Below are 26,416 nucleotides of genomic sequence, written 5' to 3'. Positions count from 1 at the left end.
TTGCGCTTGCTCGGCAAGCACTCTACCACTGAACTAAATCCCCAACCCCATCTCTTAATTTTTTAAAACATTTATTTACTTATGTAGTTATTTATTTGTTTGTCTGTTTATTTATGTGGGGCGGTTTACATTTGCTGCGGCACCCTCACTTGGTAAGAGGATAAGCAGCTTGAGGGAATTGGTTTTCTCCTTGCGCTATGTGGGGCTGGGAATGGAACTCTGGTCCGGAGGCTTGGTGGCAAGTGTCTTTATCTACTAAGCTATCTGGCCACCCATTGCTCTCTGACAATTGGGATTATAAAGTGGGGACCTTGGACAGGATGACAGTCTGATAAGGTAACACCAGGAGCCCTTGGGGTCACACAAGGGCTTTTTCCTGAGACTGACAGATAATTGCAGGTTTTGAGCTGGAAAGAAGCTGGGAGAGAAGTTGACTGGGTTGGATTGCAGATTCTCAGTTGGAGAGAGGCTTCGACCAGAGTCTAGAGGGCTCCTCTCTGTTCCCACACCCTCTTTGTGTGTGTGTGTGTGTGTGTGTGTGTGTGTGTGTGTGTTTGTGTGTGTGTGTGTGTGTGTTCATGAGTATGTCTACATGTATGTGCATGCAGGTATGTGTGTGTAGGCCAGAAGTCAATGTTAAGTGTGTTTCTCTGTTGTTTCCCACCTAGTTAGTATGTGTGTATGTACTTTCATGTGTGAGAACCTGGCACACAGGTCAGAAGACAAGCTTTACCTTCTGGCTTTTTTTTTTTTTTTTTTTTTTTTTTGAGATGGTGTATCCTGTGTAGCCCTGGTTGTCCTGGAACTCGCTATGTTGACCAGGCTGGCCTTGAACTCACAGAGATCCACCTGCCTCTGCCCCCCGAGTGCTGGGGTCAAAGGCGTGCGCCACCACACGCAGCCCGGCTTGTTTGAGAGACGGTCTCTCCTCCCGCCTCTATGATTCCTGACACCTGTACTTGGGTTGGCTGATTGGTTTTGTTTTGAGGAAAGGCCTCAATATGTAGCCATAGGAAACTTCCTCTGTAGGCCAGGCTGGCCCTGAACTCACAGAGATCCGCTTGCCTTTGCCTCCCGAGTGCTGGGATTAAACTCAGGTGCCACCACCGCCCGGCCCCTTTTATTTTACGACAAATTCTCACTATGTAGCCTGGGGTGGTTTTAAACTTTATTTATTTATTTATTTATTTATTTATTTATTTATTTATTTATATTTGTGTGTGTGTGTGTGTGTGTGTGTGTGTGTGTGTGTGTGTGTGCGCGCGCCATGGCACATGTGTGGAGGTCAGAGGGCAACTTGATGGAATGGTTCTCCCCTTCCACCACATGGGACCTGGGGGATCAAAGTCAGGTCATCTGGCTTGGTGGCAAGTGCCTTTACCCACTTGGCCATCTTGCCAGCCAATGAATTTTCAATCCTCCTGCCTCAGTCTGTAGGATCATAGGCATGCAGGGGGAGGGGGGTGCCCCCCACCCAATGTGGCATAGAGATCTTACATGTAACAGGACTTTCAGTGAGCAGACGATTAACACACGATGGCCTTTCTCAGCATTATCCACTGTGGGAGCCAGGCTGTGGTTGGCTCAGAGGCTGTGGGAAGGGGGAAGTGGAAACTCAGACGGGGAACTGCCTTGCCCCCAGGGTCACGTGGGCAGAAACTGGAAGAGCCAGGATTTGAACTCAAACACTCGGCTGCCAGACCCTTGATATTTTGCCCTGACCTTGGTGTCAAAGCAGGGCAGGCACCAGGCAAGTGGGTCAGAGGGGCCATTTAGGTGGCCTCAAGGCATCCTTAGGTCTCCAGGGGCCCATCACCTATGGCCTCATTCCTGATCCCTGGTGCTCTGCCCAACCCCCTCGATGGGCGCCAGGGCCTCTCTGGCTCCTCCTTGGCCAGCTGAGGGGAGGAGCTCTTGGAGAGAGGTCTGTGAACTTGTCCCCAGAGATGGTCACTCAAGGTTAGTCGTCACTAAGGTGATGTGTTTGTATGGGGAGGCCTGGAAGGAGACCAGGTAGGCGGTTAGGATCTGTAGATTCTTGTTTGCTTGTTTTCATGAAAGGTTCTCAGGTAGCCCAGGCTGGCCTCAAACTCACTGTGTTGCTTTGGATGACCTGGAACTCCTGATCCTCCGTCAGATCAGCTGGTTTTATGTGGAGCTGAAGGTCAACCCCAGGGCTTCAAGCATGCTAGATAACCGTCCTACTTACTAACTGAACTATATTCCCAACTCTCCGTGTGTATCTGTGTGTCTCTGTGTGTTTTGACTTTTTTTTTTTTTTTTTTTTTTTTTTGGTTTTTCGAGACAGGGTTTCTCTGCGTAGTTTTGCGCCTTTCCTGGAGCTCACTTGGTAGCCCAGGCTGGCCTCGAACTCACAGCGATCCGCCTGGCTCTGCCTCCCGAGTGCTGGGATTAAAGGCGTGCGCCACCACCGCCCGGCATGTTTTGACTTTTTGAGACAGGATCTCATAGCCAGGTGGGCTTCCAACTCTCAGGCCCTGGGATGTGAGCCACTAATCCTAGCTCTTAGAAAAAAAAATAAAAATAAATAGTTTTATTTTAGAAGAGGGATTCTGTGTGGCCAGACTGGCCTGGAATTTCCTATGATGCCCAATCTGACGTGAACCCACAATCCTCCTGCCTCAGCCCCCTGAGTGCTGAGACTGCAGGCATGTTCATCCACCACGTCCTGACTCTGTTAACCTTGGATTTAGAGAACCTGGGGCAGGACCTCCCTGGATGGTTTGGAGACATGACTCTCCCTCTGCTATACCTACCCCAACGAAGGTGTAGCCAGGGACTCAGGGGGATCACCTGGTTACTAACTCCTAGGTTGGTTGATTTAGGATATATGGCTTTGGGAAGGTTGGGGGGGAATGTCCCCCCACCACATTCAGTAGCCTACAGAAGGTCAGATGGAAGATCAAACAGAAGTCTGGGTCTAAAAATTCTGTGTGGTAATGCTCTCTTGTAATCTCAGTATTTGGGAAGTCGAGGCAGGAGAATCAGGAATTGAAGGTCATCCTCAGCTACATAGAGAGTTTGAGGCCAGTGTGGGGTGCGTGAAACTCTGTCCTAAAACAATAATTAGGGCTTTAGGATGCAGCTGTGTTAGCAGAGTGGTTGGTTGCTGGTGGCCTTGCATGCAGAAAGCTCTGGGTTCGAGTCCTCCCTGGTGTAGGTGCAAGGCTGTAATCCCAGCACTTGGGAGGTGGAGCCTGGAGGATCAGGTGTTCAAGGCTATCCTCAGTTCCAGGTGCTGCTTGTTCAGGATCCTAATCAGTTTGACCGCAGCCTGGGCTTCATGAGATCCTGAGATAACTATAAATAAATAAAAAGGCCTGGGTCAGCCTATCCAAGATGGAAACCTGGGGTCCCTCCCTTCCCGACCTTGGACACTTCGGGATAAGAGTGACCAGCAGGGTAAGCCACCCAGAGATCCTCCAGGCGTCCTCTGGGTGACCTTGAAGTATCCTGGTCTCCCCGGGGAGGGGGTTCTAATCCGCGGCTGGGGGACTCTCAAGGCCCCAAGGTTGTGAGTCCTCCCCCACGGTGGCACGGGGCGGGCCGTGCGGGCTAATCCCGTATGTAAATGACAGCCAATGGAGGGTGGTGTTGCGCGGGGCTGGGATTAGGGCCGGGGCGAATGGCTGGCAATCTTACTGGGATTACAGAACAAAGAGAGAACCTCCCAGAGCCCGGGCTCGGCTTCGCGCTCGCTCCGCGCCCCGCCCTCCGCCGCAGCCCGCGCCGGGGGTGGGGGCCCCGCGCAGCCCCCGGCCGGCCGCCCGCACCGCGTCCGCCCTCCTTCCCTCCCTCCCTCCGCTGATCCTGTCCCCCCCATTCCCGGATTATTAACTCGGCAACCAGAGGCGACTGGATCCACCGAGTCCTGGCCACCGGGCCGGGGCCGGGGCGCCCGGAGCGCTTGGGGATCCTGCAAGGTAAAAAAGGAGAAAGTTTGACGAGGGGTGGGGTGGGAGTGGGGGCTGGGGTGGAGAATGATGGGGAGGGGGTGCTCAGGGGCTCGCCTTGGCCTTGAGCCCCTGTTTTGTACACCCACCCACCCCCCTTCCAGTGTGTTGTGTGCATGGGAGGTCCCTTCCCCTCCCCTCCCCCTCCAGGTGTCTCCGTTCTAAGGCCCGCCTTTTGGGGTGTGTGTGCACGTGATCGGGATTATAATTCGAGTTTGGAGGGGGATGGGTTGGGATGGTCAGCTTCTTCCCTCCGGATACCTGCTGGAATCGGGGAAAGCGGGCACCCCTCTTACCCTCACATTCCCTGGAGGTGGAGAGAGAGGCGCCCCACTGGCCTGGAGCCCAGCAGGCCCGGATACAGTTGGGCGAATGAGGTCAGTGGTGCTGCCCTGCCGTGGGAGGTTGGTGGAAGGGGCGTCGGAAAGAGGCTTTAAAGACCTCCTCCCCCCACCCCGCTTTTTTCCCCCCCTCTCCTGTCTCCCAAAGCGCGAGCCGAGTCCGCACACTGTGCCCCAGAGCGGGCGGTTTCTTTTTAGGGGTGGGGGGTCACCCTGGAAAGGGGCTGGCTGGCATGGTAGGAGCCGGACCGCTTTGGTTGGTTGGGGGTGACGGTAAAGAGACTTGGGTTAAGAGGGGCACAGAGGGTGCCAGGGAACAAGTTGGGGGAGCCTGGGCTGTGGGTGGTCTCTGAGTTCTTCAAGAGGAGGGGGAGGGGCCAGAAGGGTGCTCCGCGGCTCCCCATCCGGAGTTCAAGAAGTGATCTTGATCGTCGTGACACCCCCGGCCTGGCCGCCAGGCAGGAGCCGAGAGGGCAACCTTTCCCTGGCCTAGGCCCCGGGGGGAAGCTGGGGGAACGTGGCTCTGAAGAGTTCTTCTGCCCTGCCAGGAGGCTGGTGGAGGAGCGGTGTGGCTTTGGCATCTGGTCTGGCGACCCGGCATCCCAGGAGTAGACTTGAGGTGGCGGTTCCTGGGGAAGTGAAGGAACTCGGGAGCTGGGCTCACCTATGGAGTGTTGTGTATCTGGAATGTGGGGTGTGATGGCCGGGCTCCCGCAGCTCTTTAGAGGAGGAGTGGGGATTTACGAGGGGCTTCTCTGCACTCGGCTCGGAGGCAGCGTCCGGGGTGCTCAGTGGTCAGTGCGCCGTGTGTTCCTCTGTTGTGGTCCTCCAGTCTCTGGCCTTGGGAGGTGCCTTGATCCGTTCATTTATTTTAGCAGCGTCATTCCCAGAGGGAAAGGGCACCGGCATCGATTATTTATTCTATTTGGAGCAAGAGGAAGTGGTAGGAGACTGGTGGCTGGCAGCTGGGAGGGGCTGGGGAGTGAGTGGGGCATGAAAATGGGGTGCCCATACCGTCCGGTATCTCGACATCATAAGTCACCTGTTTAGGGCTTCAGGAGTGGGTGAGATTGACTTTGGCCTCTTTAGAGACGCTATCGGCAGACCTAGAAACAGGCCTAGCCTGGAGGTGAGGGGGGCGGGGGTGTCGGAACCCCCTAGCCTGTTTCTGTGTCGTGGAAAGCTCACACTGTGTCTCCTTCTATAGCCAGTTCTGAGGATGACCTAGAAACTGCCGGTTCCAACTCCAAGGGTCCCAGTGGATCCCAGACAGGGAACCGGGAAAGGATTGGGTCTATGCAGTCCTCCTTGGCTGGTCATTGGACACAAGTGTTTGGTCTTGGGGAGAGTATCTCGGGGGGCATGCCTGACTTACTAAATCATCTAGATTCGGGGGAGAAGGGTCATTTATTTACATACTAATGACATTTTTGTTATCGTTTAAGGCAGGCTCCCAGGAGCCCGGCCGGCTCCTGACACGCGGCCGCAGTCTAGTGCCTTGGCACTTGGAAATAGTCCGAAAGGCAGACATAATAATAGAGGTCTCGGAGGCAGCTGCTGCATGTGCAGAGATCGGGGCGTGTACCGTTGGGTAATAGCTGGGTTGTTGGGGACCCGAGCTGAGCTTCCCTGGTGGGAAGGCTTGGGGTACTCATCATGGTTTGAGTGCGACCTCGGGACCACAGACAGCATCTCCTGGGCCTGGACCCTGGTTTTTCTCACCTTGGCCCACCTGCGAGGACACCCTGGAAGCACTCGGGGGATACTTCTGTGGGCCTGGCTAAGGGAGGGTGTGTAATCGAGTAGAATTTTCCTCTTTTCTTTCAAACTTCAAGACTTGCCTGGTTACACTCTGTCCCCAGAGCCTACCACATCTGTCCTGGCTTTCTTCCGTCTCTGTCTTGCTTAGCTGTTCAAGTGCGTCCCCTTTGATTGCCCTCGATGTAAGTGGGGATGGGCTCTTGCTGTTCACTTGTTGAGTGGCTACATGTTGGAATGAAGGACTGAAACCCCCTGTTAATTTTCTCTTTGTGTGTGTGTGTGTGTGTGTGTGCACACACACTCATGCTGTGAAGCAGTAGGCTAATTAGGTAGTTACTTTATAGCTCAAGCTGACCTGTAACTCAGGACAGTCCTCCTTCTTCAGTCTCCCAAAAGCTGGGATCACAGGCATGTCCTAGTGTTTTTCTAGGACATCCTCTATTCCTGGTTCCCAAGGGACACCCTGTCAAGTGATTCCAACCTATGTGTTCCCCCAAACACAAACCTGGCACTGTGTTCTCCAGACTGATCCTTTCTGCAGCTCTCTGTTCAGTGTGTGTGTGTGTGTGTGTGTGTATGTACATGTGGCAAGCGGCCAGTGACACAAGCCAGGTTCTTTGGGACAAGCCAGCTGCCTGGAGCCTGCAGAAACCTTGACAGACACTTGAAAAGCAAGATTTGTGGGGGGTTAATTCAGAAGCCCCAGGGGACAGAGCAGGATCCCCACCTCACACTGAGTTGGTTTTGTTTTTATTTTATTGATTGACTTACTATTTAAAACAGGGTCTCACTATGTAGCCCAGGTTGTCCTTGAACTCATGATCTTCCTGCTTCCGCCTTCCCAAGTATTAGGATTGCAGGCAAGTGCCACCACGCTTGGCGTGAACTCGGGGTGCTCGAAGGCACTCCTGGATGAGGAGAGGTAGAGACGTGGACCCTTCAGAGAGTAGAGAAGTCCCAGCAGAGACTTAAAGTGGAAGGGGGCCTGGAAAAAGATGGATTTCTGGCCTGAGGAGTGGAATAGAATGGAGGAGGGGGGTGGGTGGGTGGGTGTCAGCACGCCTGTCTGAGGTCTAACAACCCCGATGGGAGCTGGGGAAATCAGTCGAGTGCTTGGCACCCGATCATGAGGATGTACGTCAATCCTAGCACCCATGTAAAGAGCCAGACAAGGTTGTGATCATTTGTTAATCCAGTACTGGGGACAAGGGGACAAATGGAGCCCTGGCTTGCTGGCCAGCCCATCTATCTAGCCTATTTGGTGAGGTCCCAGCGATAGGCCTGGTCTTAAAACAAGACAAGGAGGTAGTTGAGAGTAATGATGCAGGCACTTGGGGAGGTGGAGGCAGGTGGATGGATCTCTGTGAGTTCGAGGCCTGCCAAGTCTACATAGTGAGTTCCAGGCCAGCTGGGGTACATCGTATTGAGACCCTGTCTCGAAAACAAAGCAAGGTGGGCGACCCTCCAGAGGAACAGCCTCCTCGCCTCCCCAGACCTCTGGCTTCTGCGTGTGCTTGTACATACACACACACTAGAATGTTGCAGGATATTTGATCACACTGTGAAGCCCCGAGATTGCGTGCCTTACTGGAAGAACCTGTTTCGAGTTTGTGGTGTGGCTCAGCCCTTGCACACACCTGTAATCCAAGAGTTTTCTGCTTGAACCCTATAAACAGGATTAAGTCGGCTACAGGTCGGGAGGTGGAGCCAGCAACCCGTTGACAGGAAGTGGACATAGGATTATTAAGAAAAAAAACCATAGAGAGTAAGGAGGAGTCAGGAGGATGGACCGAGAGATGCGAGGAGGATAGACAGAGAGACGCGCAGGAAGTAGAAGGGAGGGCCATGAGTTTGAGAGACATGTTTGAGACGGTAGGAGAGAGGAGAGGCTTATGGGACGTTGGTGGAGGAGGAAGGTCAGCTGGGCGCTGTCTCTGCCTCTCTGAGCTAGCAGGCTTTCACCCCAGCATCTGGCTCCCGAACCTTTGTTGTTAAAATTGAACGATTGAGATTTTGTTAAAAACAACACTAAATAAAGAACAGAAAACTAATGTGACCCTGACTCTACCTCCCCATGGGCAGATCATCATGGCTGGCTTGAAGTCTTCCTTCTTTCTAGTCTTTCTGTTTTGATGGTCACTTAGGTTCAGCAGCTTTTGAGGGTGCACAGGGTAGTGGGAAGCTGGGCAGCCTGGGTTCTCTTGCAGTTCACCCTCCACCTTGCCCTCTGACCCAAGAGGGACCTTTGCAGCTGCACCTACCTTGGGTCATCTCTCTAGAAGGACCTAGCTGACGTGGTCTGTGATTGGATGCCTTGTCAGTTTCAGATGCAGTGCCCCAGGTGATGGTTATAGACAGGAAGAGGCTCCGAGTGCCAACTCGGTGGAGACGAGTTTTTCCTTCGGTGGATGGACTTTATCCATCTATGGGTGTGGGATGATTCATGGAATGTTCTGGACAGGGAGTGTGTAGGACTCTCATTCCAGACACCTTTCTTCTTGACCCTGAGTGGAGAGTCTGGTTGACCTGGAGCTATTTGCAGGCTCACCTGTCTGCCTCCTTCAGGACCACCTGCTGCTGAAGTCTAGATTTAGCTAATAAAAATAAGGGCGGCTGGTTAAATTTGGACTGCCGCAGATAAGTTAGAGATGACGCAGTTCAACCAACAACTACTGTTCATTTATAGAGCACCCTGAACTGGAGCTCTTGGGGTTTATCTGCTAGCCCTATAGTTCTGTCCTGTAGGGGACTGAGGGTATTGGGGGCGGAGGAGGGAGGGGACTGGGGTCAGGGCTCACCTTAAGGGACAGAGCAAGTTGGCCTGATGTATAGTTCTCTTAACTTTTTTTGTGTGTGGGTGATGTGTGTATACATGTGTATATGTATATGTGAGTGTGTGTGTGTGAGAGAGAGGGGGGGGAGGGAGAGTGTGTGTGTGTGTGTGTGTGTGTGTGTGTGTGTGTAGGCCAGAGGTTAGCCTTGGGTATTTTGTTTCTTAGTGTTTTTTTTTCACCTTGGTTTTGTTTGTTTAGATTTGTTTTATTTTTAATTGTGTGTGTGTGTGTGTGCACATGCTTGTGTTGGCATATGGAAGCCAGAGGTGGCTGATCTCCTGGAGCTGGAGTTACAGGTGCCTATGAGCCTTCTGACATGGGTGCTGGGAGCCAAACTGGGGTCCTCTGCAAGCACAGTCCACGCTCTTAGCTACTAAGCCAATTTCTCCAACCTTGAGTTTTGAGAAAGGGTCTCTCATTGGCCTAGAGCTCGCCATGTAAGCTTGGCTGACTCTCCAGAGACGACCCCCCCCCACTCCCCGCCCCTGCTCAGGGATCTGCCTATTTCTGCCTCCCCAGTGCTGGGATTACAGGCGCTACCACGCCCAGCTTTAATTATCATTGTGTGTGTATCACGTGCATGTGCACCAAGGTACATAGTTCAGAGGATAGTTTTCAGGAATTGGTTCTGTCTTTCCACCACATGGGTACTGGGGACTGAACTCAGGCCGGTCAGGTTTGGTGGTTCTCACCTTATCCACTGAGCCATCTCACTGACGCTTTGCTTTTCTCTATGGGTTCTGGGGATGTTTGTGCGCAAGCAGTTTACCAACTAAACCATCTGCCCAGCTCCCCTTCTTTTAACTTTTTTTTTTAAAAGATTTATTTTTATATGCATTGGTGTTTTGCCTGCGTGTCTGTCTGTATGAGGGCGTCAGATCCCCTCAAACTGGAGTTACAGACAGTTGCGAGCTGCCATGTGGGTCCTGGGAATTGAACCCAGGTCCTCTGGAAGAGCAGCCAGTGCTCTGAACCCCTGAATCATCTCTCCAGCCCCACTTCTTTAACTTAAAAAAAATTGGATTTATTCTAAAAAAAATATTTATTGTGTGTGTGTCTGTATGTGTTTGTACATGCATGCATGTGTGCATGCCATAGCATGCATGTAGAGGTGAGAGAAGGGTGTGTGTGTGTGTGGGCGCGCGCGCATACCACAGCATGTATGTGGAGGTCAGGGGTCAGGAACCAGTTCCTTCCTCCCACCATGTGGGTTATAAGATTGAATTTGGTTGAACATCAGCCTGGTGGCAAATGCTTTACCTAAGAGTCATCACACCTGGTGTTCTTTGTTTGTTTGTTTGTTTGTTTGTTTTCCAGACAGGGTTTCTCTGTGTAACAACTCTGGCTGTCCTGGAACTTGCTCTGTAGACCAGGCTGGCCTCGAACCACTGCCTGGCTTGTCTTTGACTTCTTTAGTGGAGTTTACACTTTACTTCACTGGGGCCTAAGATCCCCTATCTGCAGAGAGGTCTGGGTGGCATGAAGATTTAGGGTTCTCAGATCCCAAGTTCGAGAACCTCTTGTTTTGGGGTCTATTTTTGGGAGGCAGAAGCAGGCAGATCTCTGTGAGTTCAAGGCCCAGACTGGTCTACATCATGAGATCTAGGTCAGCCAGGCCTACACAGTGAGACCCTGTCTTAATTTGTAAAGCCGTCTGGGCAGTGGTGGCACACACTTAATCCCCACACTTGGGAGGCAGAGCCAGGTGGATCTCTGTGAGTTCGAGGCCAGCCTGGTCTACAGAGCGAGAGCCAGGACAGGCACAAAAGCTACACAGAGAAACCTTGTCTCGAAAAACAAAACAAAACAAAAAAAAATTGTGAAGCCAAAACTGAGCACTAGGAGACAGTTTCTCTGCTATCTCCATTATAGTGTCAAGATGGGGAGTCAGCATTTCTTCCTATGATGGTCACAGGTCGGGGAGAAGGGCTGTCTGGGGGGACTTGAAATGAACACGTGTGTCCCAGCCTATTTACCGTGACTATAACTGAATGCTGCAGGCGGGGTAAGAGTTCGTAGGTGGAGATTTCTTCAGTTTATAGTTCTTAGGATGCAAGATTAAGGGGCCCACACCTGGTGAGGATTCATTTATTTATTTGAATTTTTTGGAGACAGGGTATGTATGTATCACTGTTTAGCTCTGTCTAGCCTGGAGCTTGCTGTGTAGACCAGGCTAGTATTGAACTCACAGAGCTCTGTCCACCTTTCTCCCAAGTGCTGTGATTTACCACACCCCACTGTGAGGACCTTCATGACGGTGGGGGCACTCCGATGCGGACGTGAGGTGCTGCAGGGTCATAACAAGCATATGTTAGCCTGAGTCCCTCTTCATTCTTAAAAAAGCTTTTATTTATTGATTATTGTTATCATTATTTAATTTTATGTGTATGAGTGTTTTGCACTCATGTTTATCTGTGCATTAACTGCATGCCCAGTGCCCAGGGAGTTCAGAAGAGGGCATCAGATCCCCTGGAACTGGAGTTTCAGATGGTTTCAAGCCATGTAGGTGCTGGGAATCGAACCCTGGTCCTCTAGTGCAAGGTCTCGTGCTAACCACCCCAAGATTTCATTATTTTAGTTATTATGTGTATACGTGTTTGTGTGAGACACATGTACGTGTTTGTACACATGTGCAGAGGTGCCTGTGGAGGTCAGAAGAGGCATCGGAGCTCCTGGAGCTGGTGTTAGAGGGAGTTGTGAGCTGCCAGACGTGGGTGCTGGGAACCAAACTCAGGTCCTGTGCAAGAGCAGTGAGTCCTTTACCAATGACGACATGGTGGCTTCATCCTTATGACCTCTTCTAACTAACTCAGTGCCTTCATTTGGGTCCTATCTCCTACCCCCTTCAATGAGGGTAAATTAATCCTTGCTCTCTCTCTTTCCTTCCTTCCTTTTTCTTTCTTTGAGACAGGGTTTCTCTGTGTAGCCCTGGCTGTTCTTGAACTCACTCTGTAGACAAGGCTAGCCTCATCAACTATCTGGACAATTTGCTTCTTATAAAGTGTAGATAAGACTGGAGAGATGGTTCAGTGGTTAGAGACATTCTCTCTCACTGTACAAGCCTGATGACCTGAATTTAAACCTTGGGAACCACATGGTAGAAAGGAGAGAACTGACTCCTGCAAGTTGCCCTCTGACCTCCACATATGTGCCATGGTACATGCATGCCCAACACATACATTATACACACACACACACACACACACACCAACAATAACAATAAAAACCATTTAAAATGTAGGTAGCGCTTCTGATCTTTTCATTGGCAGAACAACCCCGAGAGGGAGTCGGGTTGCGTGCGGTGGCATTGACCTGTAATTTGGAAGACCGAGGCAGGAAGATTACGAGTTTGAGACCGAGCCTGGGCTACATATCAAAACTGTCTCCAAAACAAAACAACCCTTTGGGATTGTGGCTGGAGAGATGGCTGGGCTGTTAAAAGCGCTTGCTGCTCTTGCAGAGGACCCGGGTTTGGTTCTCCGTCAACTCACAGACACCCGAAACTCTAGTCCCGGGTCTCTGGTGCCCTTTCCTGGCCTCTTGCACACATGGGGTGCACATCAACTCATGTTAGCACATACACATAAAAATAATTAATAAACATTAAATTTTAAAAAAGGATTGAAAATAAGGGGAGTCTTTATTTTTCGATCCATCTGCTGGCCATTCTGCCAGCCCATGGGAAACGCGCAGGGCACTTGCACTTCGTTAATCTCTAGATAGCGCTTATGAGAGCCTCCCACCAACCACGGCTGTGTATATTCTGGATGGATGGCGGGGGGACAGCTGGTGACAACCTGTGCCATCACAGGTCTGTTTCGGCGCACATGCCAACATGATCCCACCTTTATCCGAGCAAGGGACGGTCCTTCGGTCTCTGTCACGTCGTCAGCCCCCATCCCTGACAGTTCCTGATCAGTGTTCCGTCTCTAATCTTACACTTCTAGAGCGTCACATAGATGGGATGACAGAGTATGTGGCCTTGGAGTCTGGCTTCTTCCACTCAGGACTGCCCTTGGCGTAGCGTGGACCTTTTGGATCTCGTCCTTCTCCACCCCATTGAACCAATGGCCTTGCATTTGCTAGGCAGGCACTTTGCTGCTGACTCAAACCCCAGTGCCTCCCTGGGGGATTCTAGGCCAGTACTCCACTGCTGAGCCAGGTCCACTGCACCTCACTGGGGGATTCTAGGCAGGCATTGGACAACGCAGATAAATCAGTAATCTCTCTATTTGAGACAGGGTTGGCCTAGGACTCATTTTGTAGAATAAGTCTCAAACTCTGAGATCCTCCTGCATCAGTCTCCCAGATCCTGGAATTATGGGCGTTCCACGCCAGGCCTGGCTCCTGTCAGTCACTTGGCTAGGACGTTGTGTTGTGGTTGTGCCACTAACACACACACACACATCCCCTGCTACATCTCAGGGGCAATCCAGGCATCCCCAAAGAACCTGTGTGCTCAGTTTGGAACTATCCAAAACAGGGGGAGCCTATTTCCTCTTTTTCCAGAGGCACCTTCCCTGCCCGCTTTGAGAGCTGACCCTGGGCCAGGAATGCACCCAGCTCTAGTCTCAGGAGCTGGAATTTCATCCGGCGTTTCTGGTGACTCACACAGCGAGACCCCGAGATGAAATTACACCTTCCCGCCGCTGCCGCCACTGCCCTCGGGGCCTCTGGTCCTGGATCCTCCGCAGCCCAGGTGGGCTCTGGAACAATCTATGCTGGAGGGCCAGGAGAGCTAGGGTTGGGATGGTGCCAGGCCGGGGAGCCGTCTGCTGAGTGATGTCATGTCCATCTCTTGTGTTCCCCTTGCTCCGGGAGTCAGCTGGGAATTGGGGGGTCCCTGGTTGTGTGTCAACAGCCGTAGTTGCTTTGTGTGGCGTGGAAATTCCAAGTTTCTTCTGTGGGTAGGGAAGCAGGATGGGAAGGCCTTCACGTGTGGCCCTCGCAGCCGTGACTTATGTGAGACAGAACAGAGCTGTATTGCTTTGGGAGGGTGTGTGTGTGTGTGTGTGTGTGTGTGTGTGTGTCTGTGTGTGTGTGTGTCTGTGTGTGTCTGTCTTTGTATGATGGCCTTCCCCCCTCTCTCCTCTTCCTTCTTCCTTCCCCTTTCTTGAGACAGGATCTCAGGTTGCTCTCTAACTCAGTATTTAGCCAAGGATGGCCTTGAATTTCTTACCCTCCTGCCTCCACATCTCTAGTGCTGGGATTACAGGCTTGGATCCCCATGCCTGGTTTATGACGTGCTGGGGATTGAAGAGTGTTTTGTGCGTGACAGGCAGGCACTCTACCACTGAACCCCATCTCTCTCTCTTTTTTTTTTTAACTATTTATTTGTTAGGTGTGCATGCATGTGCCATGGCGCACATTTAGAGGTCTACAATTTGCAGAACTCTGTTCTGTCTGTGTGGATTCTGGGGGTCAAACTCGGGTTGTCAGGTGTGGTGGCACGTGCCCTTACCCGCCATCTTGCTTGCCCTTTTGGGTTTTTTGAGATGACATCTTGCTATATATAGCTCAGGTTGGTCTTGAACTCTTGGTCCTTCTGTCTCAGCTTCCTGAAAGCTGGGAGTCACAAGTGTGCACTACCACTCCTGGCTCAGATGTGGGTTTTGTTTTTGTGGGTTTTCTTTCTTCTCATATTCTTCCTTCCTTTTTCCCTTCCTTCCTTCCTCCCTCCCTCCCTCCCTCCCTCCCTTTCTCCCTTTCCTCCTGTTATTGTGGCGAAAACCCAGAACCTCACACATGCTAGGCAAAGCTTTCTGCAATTAAGCTACAATCCCAGCCATGAGCTTGGAGGTATAAAACTTGTGTGTGTGTATGGTTATCCTAGCCTTCCCCTGACAAGTTTTGCCAACCTCAGCACCCTACCCCCACCTCATGGTTTCCCTGCATCCATCCCTCCCATGTCTTCTGAAGTCCATAATGGTTGGACCCTTGGGGCCCAGCACTCAGTGAGAGAAATCTGGGAAACTCTGGCCCAGTCGCTGGTGCGGCTGGGACCTGGGATACTCCCAGGTGGCCCATCAGTAGAGCAGGACCCCTGCCAGCCCACCCATCTCCAGGGTGGTCCTGGCGCTTCTGGGGGGTTCTTGTGACTGGGCCAGGTTGGTCTCTTGTGTTTATCTAGGAGCTGGTTTTTCAGGAATAACTGCTTCTAGCAACGAGGCCCAGGCTGGGGGTGAGTGGGGCCCTGCAAGGGAGGTGACTCCCCTCTTCCCCCATGCACCCCGGCTTCCAGGTGCCAACACAGCACCCGAACGAAACACCCGCCCTGCTCCCAGGCAGGTGGGCAAACCGCATCCTCCTCTTTGATCCAGATCCATTGCCCGCCCACCCTGGGCCAGCCACAGCCTGAGACTCTGGTCTCAGCATCTCCCAGCTGAAATGCTCTTTGGTCTTCCTGAGTGAGAGGCCGTGGCACCGCCTCAGGGCATCCCCAGCTCACAGTGGAGTGCAATGCAAACATCAGGGCCTTTGAAGCCAGGCGGGAGCGGGTTCGAGTTCCAGCTTGACCACTGACCTGCCAAGTAGCCTCAGGCACGTGACTTCATCTCTCTGAGCATCATGGGAATAAAGAAGAACCTTAGGGGGAAATATTTCTTGTGTGCATGTATGGTGCACATGTGGAGTCGATTTGGGGGACATTTCTCTCCTACCATGTGGATCCCAGGGATTGAACTTGGGCCATCAGGCTTGGCAGCAAGCGCCTTTACCTGCTGAGCCTACCCCACCTCTTTCTCTCTCTTTTTTCGAGACAGGGTTTGTCTGTGTAGCTTTGCGCCTTTCCTGGAGCTCACTTGGTAGCCCAGGCTGGCCTCGAACTCACAGAGGTCCGCCTGGCTCTGCCTCCCAGAGTGCTGGGATTAAAGGTGTGCGCCACCAAGCCCGGCTCTGAGACAGGGTTTTATGTTAGCCCCTGTGGCCTTCAACTCATTGCATAGCCGAGGATGAATTTGAATTTCTGTTTCTTTTTCTTTATTTTTTTCTTTTTGTTTTTTTCAGAGACAGGCTTTCTCTGTGTAGCCATGGCTGTCCTGGAACTTGCTCTGTAGACCAGGCTGGCCTTGAACTCAGAGAACCTCCTGCCTCTGCCTTCTGAGTACTACGATTAAAGGTGATTAAAGGTGTGTGCCACCACGCCCGGCTATAAAGAATATTTTTACATTACTTGTCTGTTTCCTGAGCCCAGGAACTGCTTGCAGGTCTCAGCTTGGAAGACCTTTTTTTGTGGCGAGTGTCCTTGATCCTCTCCGCTTCTCCAAGCTTGTGTTATGAGTCCCTCCTCTGAGTCCTGCCGCCGCCGGAGCCTTGAGGCCCAGCCACAAACGAGAGGCCTGCCCTTCTGTGTTGTGTTCAGGACTGTCATCAGTTTCCAGCAAAGTCAGTCTGGGCAGAACTAGTCTATAGATTACAGTCGCATCCCTGAGCACCGTACCCCATACTTAGGAGGATCCAGGACATGCTTGCAAAGGGACGTAGATGCCAGCTCTGGATCACAAGTTGAAGGCAAGCCTGCACAACTCAGTGAGACCCTGGGTCAAAAAAGAAAGTAAGCTGGGTATGGTGGCATTCACTTTTAATCCTAGGACTTGGGAAGCAAAGACAGGTGGAGTTCTGAGTTCCAGATCAGCCTGGTCTACATAACAAACTTCAGGGCAGCCAGGGCTTCATAGTGAGACTCTGTCTCAAACAAAATACAAACAAACAAACCAAAAAAGAAAGTAAAGCTGGACATCAGTGGTGAACACCTGGAACCTAGCATTCAGGATGTGGAAGCAGGAGAAATTCAAGGGAGTTCAAGGTCAGCCTCGGTTGTATAGCAAGTTCAAAGCCAGCCTGGGCTACTTGAGATCCTTTTCATGCCCCTGAGCCCCCTGTAGTTCCTGCAGGAGGTTGGGCGACTACTTGGTGGCTTTGAATCTCCTGGCAAGCAGGATCTAGACTGGCCATGGCATGATCTAAAACACCCACTGGAGGAAAGGAAAACAGGCAGCTGAAGCCTGGGAGAGCTTGGTTGTGGTCCACGGCAGGGGGAGATTCTGGGTTTCACTCTTCAGAACTCCTGGTCTCCCCCGGAGGAACTCTTAAGTCTCCTTATGTCCATGTGAGCCTCAGAGAACACACTGTTTACAGTTTTGATAGTTGGGGTTCTAACAACCAAGACAAGCTTCCTCCAGGAGGGACCTCAGGAGACTCTGATAATGGGGGCAGATGGGGGTCTCTCAGATGTTGCCCCACCCTGGGATGGGTGCACGCAGTCTTGGACATGCAAGCTCTGGGTTTGATTCTGTTTGACCTTAAACTCAGGATCCTCCCCTACCTTGATCCCCCAAAGGAGGAATCATGGGTATGAGTCACACACCCAGCTGCCTGGGGTTTATTCTGGTGTAGGTGTTATGTCTCCAGTTGATGGGCTGGCTGCATCTGTCCTCTCAAGGTTCCCAGGAGCTCTGAAGACTTCTGAGCATAGGGTAGGAGGATGAAAGGTGAGCAGGGCAGCAAGTCAGAGGGCAGGGGTGTGCGTGGCTCAGCGGTAGAGCACCTGCCTAGAATCCCCCAGTGAGGGGCTGGGGTGTGGCTCAGTGGTAGAGCACCTGCCTAGAATCCCCCAGTGAGGGGCTGGGGTGTGGCTCAGTGGTAGAGCACCTGCCTAGAATCCCCCAGTGAGGGGCTGGGGTGTGGCTCAGTGGTAGAGCACCTGCCTAGAATCCCCCAGTGAGGGGCTGGGGTGTGGCTCAGTGGTAGAGCCCCTGACTAGAATCCCCCAGTGAGGGGCTGGGGTGTGGTTCAACTGGGAGAGAGTTTGTAAACCGTGCACGAGGTCCTGGGCTCTTTCCCAGCATCACATAACCTGGGCATGGTGGTGCATGCCTATAACTCCAGCGCTTGGGGAAAGAAAGCTAGAAAATCAGAAGTTCAAGGTCAACCTCAGTTACATAGGGAGTTTGAGCTCAGTCTAGGCTACACAAGACTCTGTTTTCAAAAAATAAAATAAAAACTTAGTCTCTTCTCTTCTGACCTAGGAATTGTTAGCCAGCTCACAAGGCGTGGATTTCTGTCCAGTTAATCAGAGTTACACAGCATTGGGTAGGTGAAGGTAGGCTGGTGTCGGTCTGAGACTGTCGTCAGGGAGGGCTGCTATGGTGTCCATAAAGAGAACCTTTTCACAGGATTCGGTCTAGGGGCTAGAGTGAGATTAGGTGGGATAAGGAGCGGGAGAGCATTGGGGTTGAGGCAGGGGCGGGGGTCAGCAGGACCGGGAGGGGGTGGGGGGTGTCGAATGACTACAGAGAATGTTGTGAAGGGGATTCGGATGGTGGAAGAGACCAGACGGAGGGAGAAGGGGTCGTCGTCCGTCCTGCTGCGGAGGAGGAGGCCAAGAGAGCCCTCAGATAACTAACTCATAGTTGAAGTTCTGTTTGCAGATAGGGAAACTGAGGCCGTGGTGGGTAGGTGCCTAGACGATGCTTAGATTCTCATGTGAAGTTGGTGTGTCCTGATTGGCCCGGAACAGCCTTGCCTGGGGCTCTGCTCTCACCCTATTGGTTCAGAGGGCAGAGGGCAGCCGGCAGTGGGAGGGGCAGCCGGCTCCGAAGGGAGAGTTCTCACCCCACCCCACCCCCAACCCACCCCACCCCCCAGCCAGCGCCCAGGGTTAGATCATCCCGGAGCCTTTGGCTGTTTTCCATTCAGCCTTCATTTCCCGACATGAAAGGACCTGGTGCTCCTTCACCTCCTCTATCTTCTCAGAAGGCGTGTTTACGTCTGGCAGTGGGGGTCTCCAGAGACACCAACCATCCTGGGCCTCCCACCACAGCCTCGCCTCTGGGGCTGGCACTGCCCCAGCTTGGCTTCTCTCTGCACGGCATCCTGACATCCATCTTGTCCTGGGATAAATGTATTGGTATACTGGTGTGGAGAAGCATGCATCGGCCGCTGGGAGCTAGGGGCCCCTGGGCTCCCAGCTGAATGATAGATAGGCTTGCATGTCCCAGTCTGCTCCCCCTGTGTGTGGCAGGGGGCAGAGGCGACAGGGAGAGCTGATGTCAGAGCGATGGGGGGGAGGGGGCGGGGCTTCCCTTGGTAATCACAGTTGCTCAGTAAACCAGCGCTCAGGGTTGCCTAGCCTGATGTCAGCCGCTGTCCACGTGGCCTTCTCCAGAGCCACATCCCAGCCCCTCATTGTGGGATTCTAGACAGGTTCTCTAGAGCTGAGCCATGCCCCTAGCCCCTCACTGGGGGATTCTAGGCAATTGCTGGTGTCTGCAGGAGGGTTTTATGTGCCAATGTTGGCACCCTCGGTTTCCCGGTCTGCCAACTGTTCAGTCACCCAGATCCAACCATTGAAGTTGGGGATGATTGCCTGTGTGTTGATGACCCCCATAAGAGTATCTGGCCTAGAGCTGGGCCTGCAGTTCCATTGATAGGGTTCTTGTCTTTTATGCAGGAAACCTGGGTTCCATTCCCAGCACCACATGAGCCAGGTGTGGTATCATAGACCCGAGATCCCAGCCCTGGTAAGGGGCAGGCGGGAGGATCAGGAATTCAAGGTCATCTTTAGCTGCATCAAAAGTTGGGGGAGCTAGCTGCGCAGCAGCGGCACACGCTTTTAATCCCAGCACTTGGGAGGCAGAGCCAGGAGGATCTCTGTGAGTTCGAGGCCAGCCTGGTCTACAGAGTGAGATCCAGGACAGGCACCAAAACTACACAGAGAAATTCTGTCTCAAAAAACAACGAACAAACAAACAAAAAAGTTAGGGGCTAACCTGAGCTCCTTAAAGCCCTGTCTCAAACAAGCAAACCAAGTTAATTGACGTAGTGCCCTCAACATGCGTCTTAGTTTGATGATGCGTACCTTGGGTGTGCACACAACACAGGCGTTGGCCAACATTGCTTTTCTCCCAGTGTTTTGTGGTTGCCCGAGTGTGTGACTGCTTATAGAGCGCCTGTTGTATACCAGACACTGTTGTTGGCTCCCTCTGTCAGCGGTGGACAGGATACAAAGGGAGGTGGGTGGGGCCACCGCCTCCCACCACATCAAGCTTTTGGGTCTGACCACCACACTGGCTTCCTACCAGATAGAACATACCAGAAACTGGCCATAGGGTGGGGATCCTTTATTGTCCTTTGAGACGGTCATCTGAGTTCCTCACCGGTGTCTGGGCCCGTGGAAAGGGTGTGGAGTCTGAGGGTTCACTGCGTGTAGATCTTCAGCTCCGTGTGTATGAGGGGTCGGGAAGCATGATCCTGGAGTATTGCGTGTGTTCATTCAGCCTGCTTTCCTTCCTAAAGAAGGAAGCTAATTGGAGCCCATTCTGCGTCTCTCTCTTTCTTCTCTTCTTCTTTTTTGTTTTTTGAGACAGGGTTTCCTCTGTGTAGTTTTGGAGCCTTTCCTGGAACTCACTCTATAGCCCAGGCTGGCCTCGAACATACAAAGATCCACCTCCCTCTGCCTCCTGAGTGCCCGGCCCTTTCTTTTTCTTTTCTTTTTTTTTTTTTTATTAAAAAAAATTTTTTTTATATGCATTGGTGTTTGACCTGCATTTATGTCTATATGAGGGTGCCAGATCCATTGGAACTTAAATTACAGACAGTTGTGAGCTGCCATGTGGGTGCTGGGAATTGAACCCATGTCCTCTGGAAGAGCAGCCAGTGCTACTAACCACTGAGCCATCTTCCCAGGCCTCTGTGTCCCTTTCTTGCCAGACTTCCCTAGCCTCCACTCATCCGCTTCTCAAAGCCCCCTCCCTTGGTGTCCTTCCTGACTTTTGACCCTAGGGTGTCAATGGCCAGTCTTCTTCAATGTGGAATTCTCCCTAATTCCACTTTCCCTGTTCGTCTCTCTCCTGCGTCTCTGTGGCTTGCTCTTCCTCGTCTGGTCATCCACCTGAGGTCTTCAGTGTACCCCACCTGTGTCTCAGGTCCTGAGGTCTTCAGTGTACCCCCCTGTCTCTCAGGTCCTGAGGTCTTCAGTGTACCCCCCTGTCTCTCAGGTCCTGAGGTCTTCAGTGTACCCCCCCATCTCTCAGGTCCTGAGGTCTTCAGTGTACCCCCCTGTCTCTCAGGTCCTGAGGTCTTCAGTGTACCCCCCTGTCTCTCAGGTCCTGAGGTCTTCAGTGTACCCCCCCATCTCTCAGGTCCTGAGGTCTTCAGTGTACCCCCCCCATCTCTCAGGTCCTGAGGTCTTCACTGTACCCCCCCTGTCTCTCAGGTCCTGAGGTCTTCAGTGTCCCCCCCCCGTCTCTCAGGTCCTGAGGTCTTCACTGTACCCCCCCTGTCTCTCAGGTCCTGAGGTCTTCAGTGTACCCCACTGTCTCTCAGGTCCTGAGGTCTTCACTGTACCCCCCCTGTCTCTCAGGTCCTGAGGTCTTCAGTGTACCCCACCTGTCTCTCAGGTCCTGAGGTCTTCAGTGTACCCCACTGTCTCTCAGGTCCTGAGGTCTTCAGTGTGCCCCCCCTGTCTCTCAGGTCCTGAGGTCTTCACTGTACCCCCCCTGTCTCTCAGGTCCTGAGGTCTTCAGTGTACCCCACCTGTCTCTCAGGTCCTGAGGTCTTCAGTGTACCCCACCTGTCTCTCAGTCTCTCCAGTCCAGGGACCCAGCCCCACACCACAGCCCCCTCAACCTATATGGGGCTTGGGCAGCCTTCACCCAGACAGGCTCAGCTCCTTTTTTTCTTCCTGCCTTTTTTCTTTCCCAGGGTATCGGCATCCATGTGAACATCTGAGTTGGATGTCTGGGATTAGTCTCGATGTCTCCTCCTCGGGACTCTGTGTCCCCAAATCACTGCTTTGATATTTTCCTGTCTGCTGCAGGCTGGGCATAATCCCCGCTTCTCACACTCCAACCTTGACACCCCCCCCCCTGGGGGGGGCAGCTTTCCATCTGCCATAACCCTCACCCTCCGGGCACCGCCCCTTCTTTCAGCCCTTCTCTCGGTGGCTCCTGCTTGCTCGAACGTCCCTGGTCCCAGGGCCTTAAGGCCCGTCTTGGTGTCTTCCCCCACCACTTCCTGCACCCCTCAGCCCTGCAACCCCGATCCCCACCTCACCCGCTTGCCCAGCCTCCAGCCAAGGCCACTGTCCTGCTCAACCCTGACCGCGACACGTGGGCGGCCCAGGCTGGCGGCTGGGTTTCCTGGGCAGCCAGTCATTTGGCAAGCCTTCAAAGTCTGCTCGGCTCTGTGGCCCGGGAGGTGGGTACTTTGGGCTGGGGTGGGGCAGGCGTCCCCCTTGATGACTGCATTGCTGAGGTCAGCTCTGGCATCATCTCCTTTGGGGAGCCACTCCTCCCCTCCCCACCCCCCCGTTGCCTCCCGTCATTTTGTGCTTCTTGTTTGTCCCTAATTTTGCCTGTTGAGGGTACCTGTTTGTTTTGATTTTTGTTTGATTTTTGAGGTAAGGTCTTACGGAGCTCAGGCTGGCTTCAGGCAGGCCTGGTTTGTGTATTGATTGCTGGTGATGGAGTCCAGGGCTTTGTGGATGCTGGGAAGTATTCTGCCAGCTGAGCTATTATATTCCTACTCCAGATCTCTGCCTCCAATAGACGTACAGTCATAGGAAAAGGGACAGATGTTGCTGGCGCGCGCCGGTAATCCCAGGATTGGGGAGACTGAGTGAGGCAGGAAAATCAAGAGTTCAAAGTCATCCTCAGCTACATAGCAACTTTGGGGCCAGCCCGGACGACATGAGACGTTACAGCTGGGGTTCAGTTGGTAGAGCGCTTGCCCTGGGTCCCATCTTTAGCACTCCCTAAGTTGGTGTGGCGACACATGACTGTACTCTTGCATTTGGGGCGTTGAAGTGGGAGGGCCAGGATTCAGAGTCATCTTTAGCTACCTCTAGAATTAGAGGTCAGCCTGGGCTGATTGAGACCCTGACTCAAAAAAACAAAAAACAAAAAACACTGAAAAACATACATACACACACACACACACACACACACAAAACAAAACAAAAACTGGTTGTAATTCCAGTGGTCTATTTTCTTGTCATCAAGTATCCCTTCCCAGCTTGATGCCCAAGTATACTGGGGTGGTGTGTGTGATCCGTCCCATCTTTGTGTGTGAGTGTGTGTCTGTCTGTGTGTCTGTGTGTGCACTTTGGTGGGAGTTTGAAGAGGCTGTGGCTGTGATGGAAGTCTTGTGTCTGGGCACCTGGGCAGATGTCCCCTCTGCCAGGCTAGGGGCTTGTCCCATCCCCCAGCCGGAGGCTGCCCTGTGGGGAGCTGTAACCCGCCCCAGGAGAGGCCCCTGCTGCCTGGAGATTAGTCTCCAAGGCCACGCTGCCAGTTGCCATAGGCACTCAGGTCCCAGATAGCGCTGTGATTTCTCATCCTGGTCACGCAGGCGGCTGCCAGTGTCGCCTGCCAGGAGCCAGGCTTTAAATAACCCGGCGGAAACCTGACCCTCCAAAGAAACTGTCTACCCAGGCCTGGCCTACCCTCCTGGGGGCAGACTCAGGGCAGCGGCACCCGCTCCACACCCTGTTGTCACCAAGGCCCCTCTTGGGGGCTTGGAGCGACATGACAGGTTTCCTCTGGGGGAAGCTAAGTCTCAGTACCCAGAAGGGGACTCAGGTCCCTGCCCTGAGACTCTGACCCCTTGCACTTGAGGACTGTGTAGCACACTCCCCAGGATTCTGGGCTTCTGAGGAGGAGGGACTTCTAAACATGTCCTTGTCCCCCCGCAGTTCCACTGCCCTAGTATTACTAGAAAGTGGCATGAGTCCTGGACCGGAAACCTGGTGCCTGCTTCCTGGCCTTGGCCTTGCCTGGGGCCCCCTTTCCTGCCCTGAGGCAGCTCTGCTGGATGTTTGGGTGTGCTTTTTTGTTGTTGTTGTTTTTAATTTTTAAATATTTACTTTTTAAAAACTGCTTTTATCTATTTTTGTGTCTAAGTATATATGTGGAGGTCAAAGGGCAGCTTTTAGGAGTGGGGTTCTCTTCCTTCTCCCATGTCGGTCCTGGGGATTGTCATCAGGCTTTGGTCATTTACAACGGGAGCATCAGGTCATCCTCATCAAGTTAGAGACCATCCCTGGCTTTAGGAGACCCAGCGGGGGCCCAAGAGTGGAGCTCTGTTGGTCCAGTGCTCACCCTCGGCTCACTGTGTGGAGAGCTCACCCTCACAAAGCCCCGCCTTGGGTTCCATTCCCAGCACCACGTAAACTGTCATGGTGACAAGCAATCCTAGTGCTTTGGCTCTGAAGGATGAGAGTTCAAGGCCATCCTTAGCTACATACTGAGTTTGAGGCTAGCCCCAGCTACTTGGGATTCTGTCTCACAGGGGTGGGGGTGGGGGAGAAAAACCTGGGCAGGCCATGGTGGCATGTGCCTGGCATCCTAGCTACCGAGCAGGTACAGCACAAGTTCAAGGTTTGCCTGGGTGACTTAACAAGATCCAGTCTAAAATGAAAGGAAAATGAAAATGAAAAACATTTATTTATTACAAGTGACGACCGTAACTATGTAGTGTGTTTTGTGTTGTTGTTTTGTTTTTGTTTTGAGACAGGGTTTCTCTGTGTAGTCCTGACTGTCCTGTACCAGGCTGGCTTTGAACTCACAGAGATCCACGTGGCTCTGCCTCCTGGGCGGTGGGATTAAGGTGTGTGCCACCACCGCCACCCAGCAATAGCAATTTTTTTTTTTACAAAGCAAACCCATTTTACCAACTCCCTGGTTGCCTGCTGTCTCCAGCCCTCTACCCTTCAGATACCACCGTTTGACGGTTTCTCCTTCCCATGTGTGTTATGTGGTGATGTGTGTTATATGTTTGTTCACACGTGTGGGTGTGCACATGGGTGGAGACCCAGGTCGATGCTGGAAACCTTGCATTTCTCTTCCATCTTGTACATTGAGGCAGAGTCTGTCAGTCAAACCCGGAGCTCTGACATGGCTTCGTCTTTATATGACAAGGGTGGATCCCTTGTCTCTCTTTCTTCTCTGGCTGCAATTACAGGTGGGCCACCATGCCCTTCGGTATCCACATGGGCTTTAGGGATCCCATCTCTGGTCTTCTTGCTGGTACAGCAAGCGCTGTGACCACGGAGCCATCTCCCTAAACATTTCACTTGTGAAAAGCCTGATGCGCACATGTTTGTGGGTGTGCATGTGTGGGTGGAGGGACACTCTGGTGTCATCCTCAGCCACAGGCCACCTTGGGGTGTGTGTGTGTGTGAGCGCGTGTGCGTATGTGTATGTGTGTATATATGTGTTGTGTGTGTGTATATGTTGTGCATGTGTGTGTGTGCGTGTGTGTGCGTGTGTGTGCCTGTGCGCCTTGGCACCAGTGTGAAGGTCAGAGGACCATCTCGTGGATCGGTCCTCCGTTCCGCTTTGTTTTGAAGCAGGGTCCCTGTTATTTCACTGCTGTGTTCTCCAGGCTAGCTGCCCCGTAGTTTCCAAGGATTCTCTTGTCTCTTCTGCCCGCCTCTCCACCGGGGTACTGGGATTACAGGCAGACACATGCTACTGCGTGTGGCTTTTTCACGTCTTCTCAGGATTCAGTGTCGGGCTTGTGGGGCGAGAACTTGTACCCACTGAGCCGTCTCCTCGTTCTCTGAGACACTAGCCCGGGGCTCCCGTTCTCACTGGCCAGGGACTCATCAGTTAGGCAAGGCTGGCCTTCTGTCCAGTGAGCCCCAGGAATCAGTCCTTCTAGCTCTGCCTCCTCAACACGGAGGCACCACCACACCTCGCTCGTGTTCGCGTGGGTGCTGGAGACGAAACGCAGATCCTTGTACAGCAAGCACTTTGTCGGCTGAGACATCTCGCCGTCTCCCTCGCTGTCTCCGACTCCGGAAGCCAGGCTGTGACCTGGCTTTGAACTCTGGATAGCGTGAACTTTCGCACCTGGACTCTTTCTTCATCATTTCGACATCCAGCCCTGATGTTGCGTGAGGCGGAGGTTGGGCTGCCTATCTGATGTGTTTTCCAGTAGACGGGGCTCCAGGGAACAGACGAGGAGGAGTGCCCAAATCACAATCTCCAAGGTTTGTTTCTCTAAAAGACCTCGCCTGCTTGAATACCAAAGGATGTCGCCATGTGTGTGTGGTGGGGCAAACCTGGGATCCCAGCCCTTGGGATGCTGAGGCAGGGGGATTGTAAATTCAAGGCTAAGTCTGGGCTACGTAGTGAGACCCTGTCTCAAAAATCTGTAGGCCGTGGGGTTGATTAGATGGCTCAGTCTAATAATGGTGTATGCCACTAAGCCTGATGAACTGAGTTTGACCCACATGGTAGAAGGAGACATTGACTCCTCAAAGTTGTCCTGTGACCTCCACATACTTGATGTGGCACCCCCCCTCCCCCAATATATTGATAAATGTAAAAGCAAAATTAAAAAACAACCATAGCCCGAAGCAGCAATTGCCATAAGGCAGAGACTAGCCTGGGTTACGTAGGGAGATATTGTCTCAAAAACAACCATGTTATAGGTGTAATGCAGTGGTAGGGTGCATGTGTAGACTCCCCGAGTGAGGGACTCAGATTGTGGCTCAATAGTG

At 52.6% G+C, this 26,416-nt stretch overlaps 1 protein-coding gene across 17 annotated transcripts in view; it reads left to right on the top strand.

Moving 5' to 3' along the window:
* The first annotated feature begins 3,363 nt into the window (after positions 1–3,363).
* Gtf2ird1 (GTF2I repeat domain containing 1) overlaps positions 3,364–26,416 on the top strand; it is a 103,982-nt gene continuing 80,929 nt past the window's right edge. For 5 of the 17 annotated variants that reach the window (XM_042267649.2, XM_042267644.2, XM_042267647.2 and 2 more), the window contains exon 1: positions 4,179–4,351. The gene's annotated coding sequence lies outside the window, so the exon portion shown is untranslated. Of the gene's footprint in view, positions 3,424–3,708; positions 3,945–4,168; positions 4,352–26,416 lie in introns of those variants that run through there. The other 12 variants (XM_042267641.2, XM_042267645.2, XM_042267638.2 and 9 more) reach the window with 8 other exon arrangements.

Source organism: Peromyscus maniculatus, chromosome 23 (genome assembly GCF_049852395.1).
Source record: "Peromyscus maniculatus bairdii isolate BWxNUB_F1_BW_parent chromosome 23, HU_Pman_BW_mat_3.1, whole genome shotgun sequence".
NCBI classification, from domain to species: domain Eukaryota; kingdom Metazoa; phylum Chordata; class Mammalia; order Rodentia; family Cricetidae; genus Peromyscus; species Peromyscus maniculatus.
The sequence above is the reverse complement of the archived record's forward strand: the minus strand, read 5'-3'. Positions and strand labels throughout refer to the sequence as shown.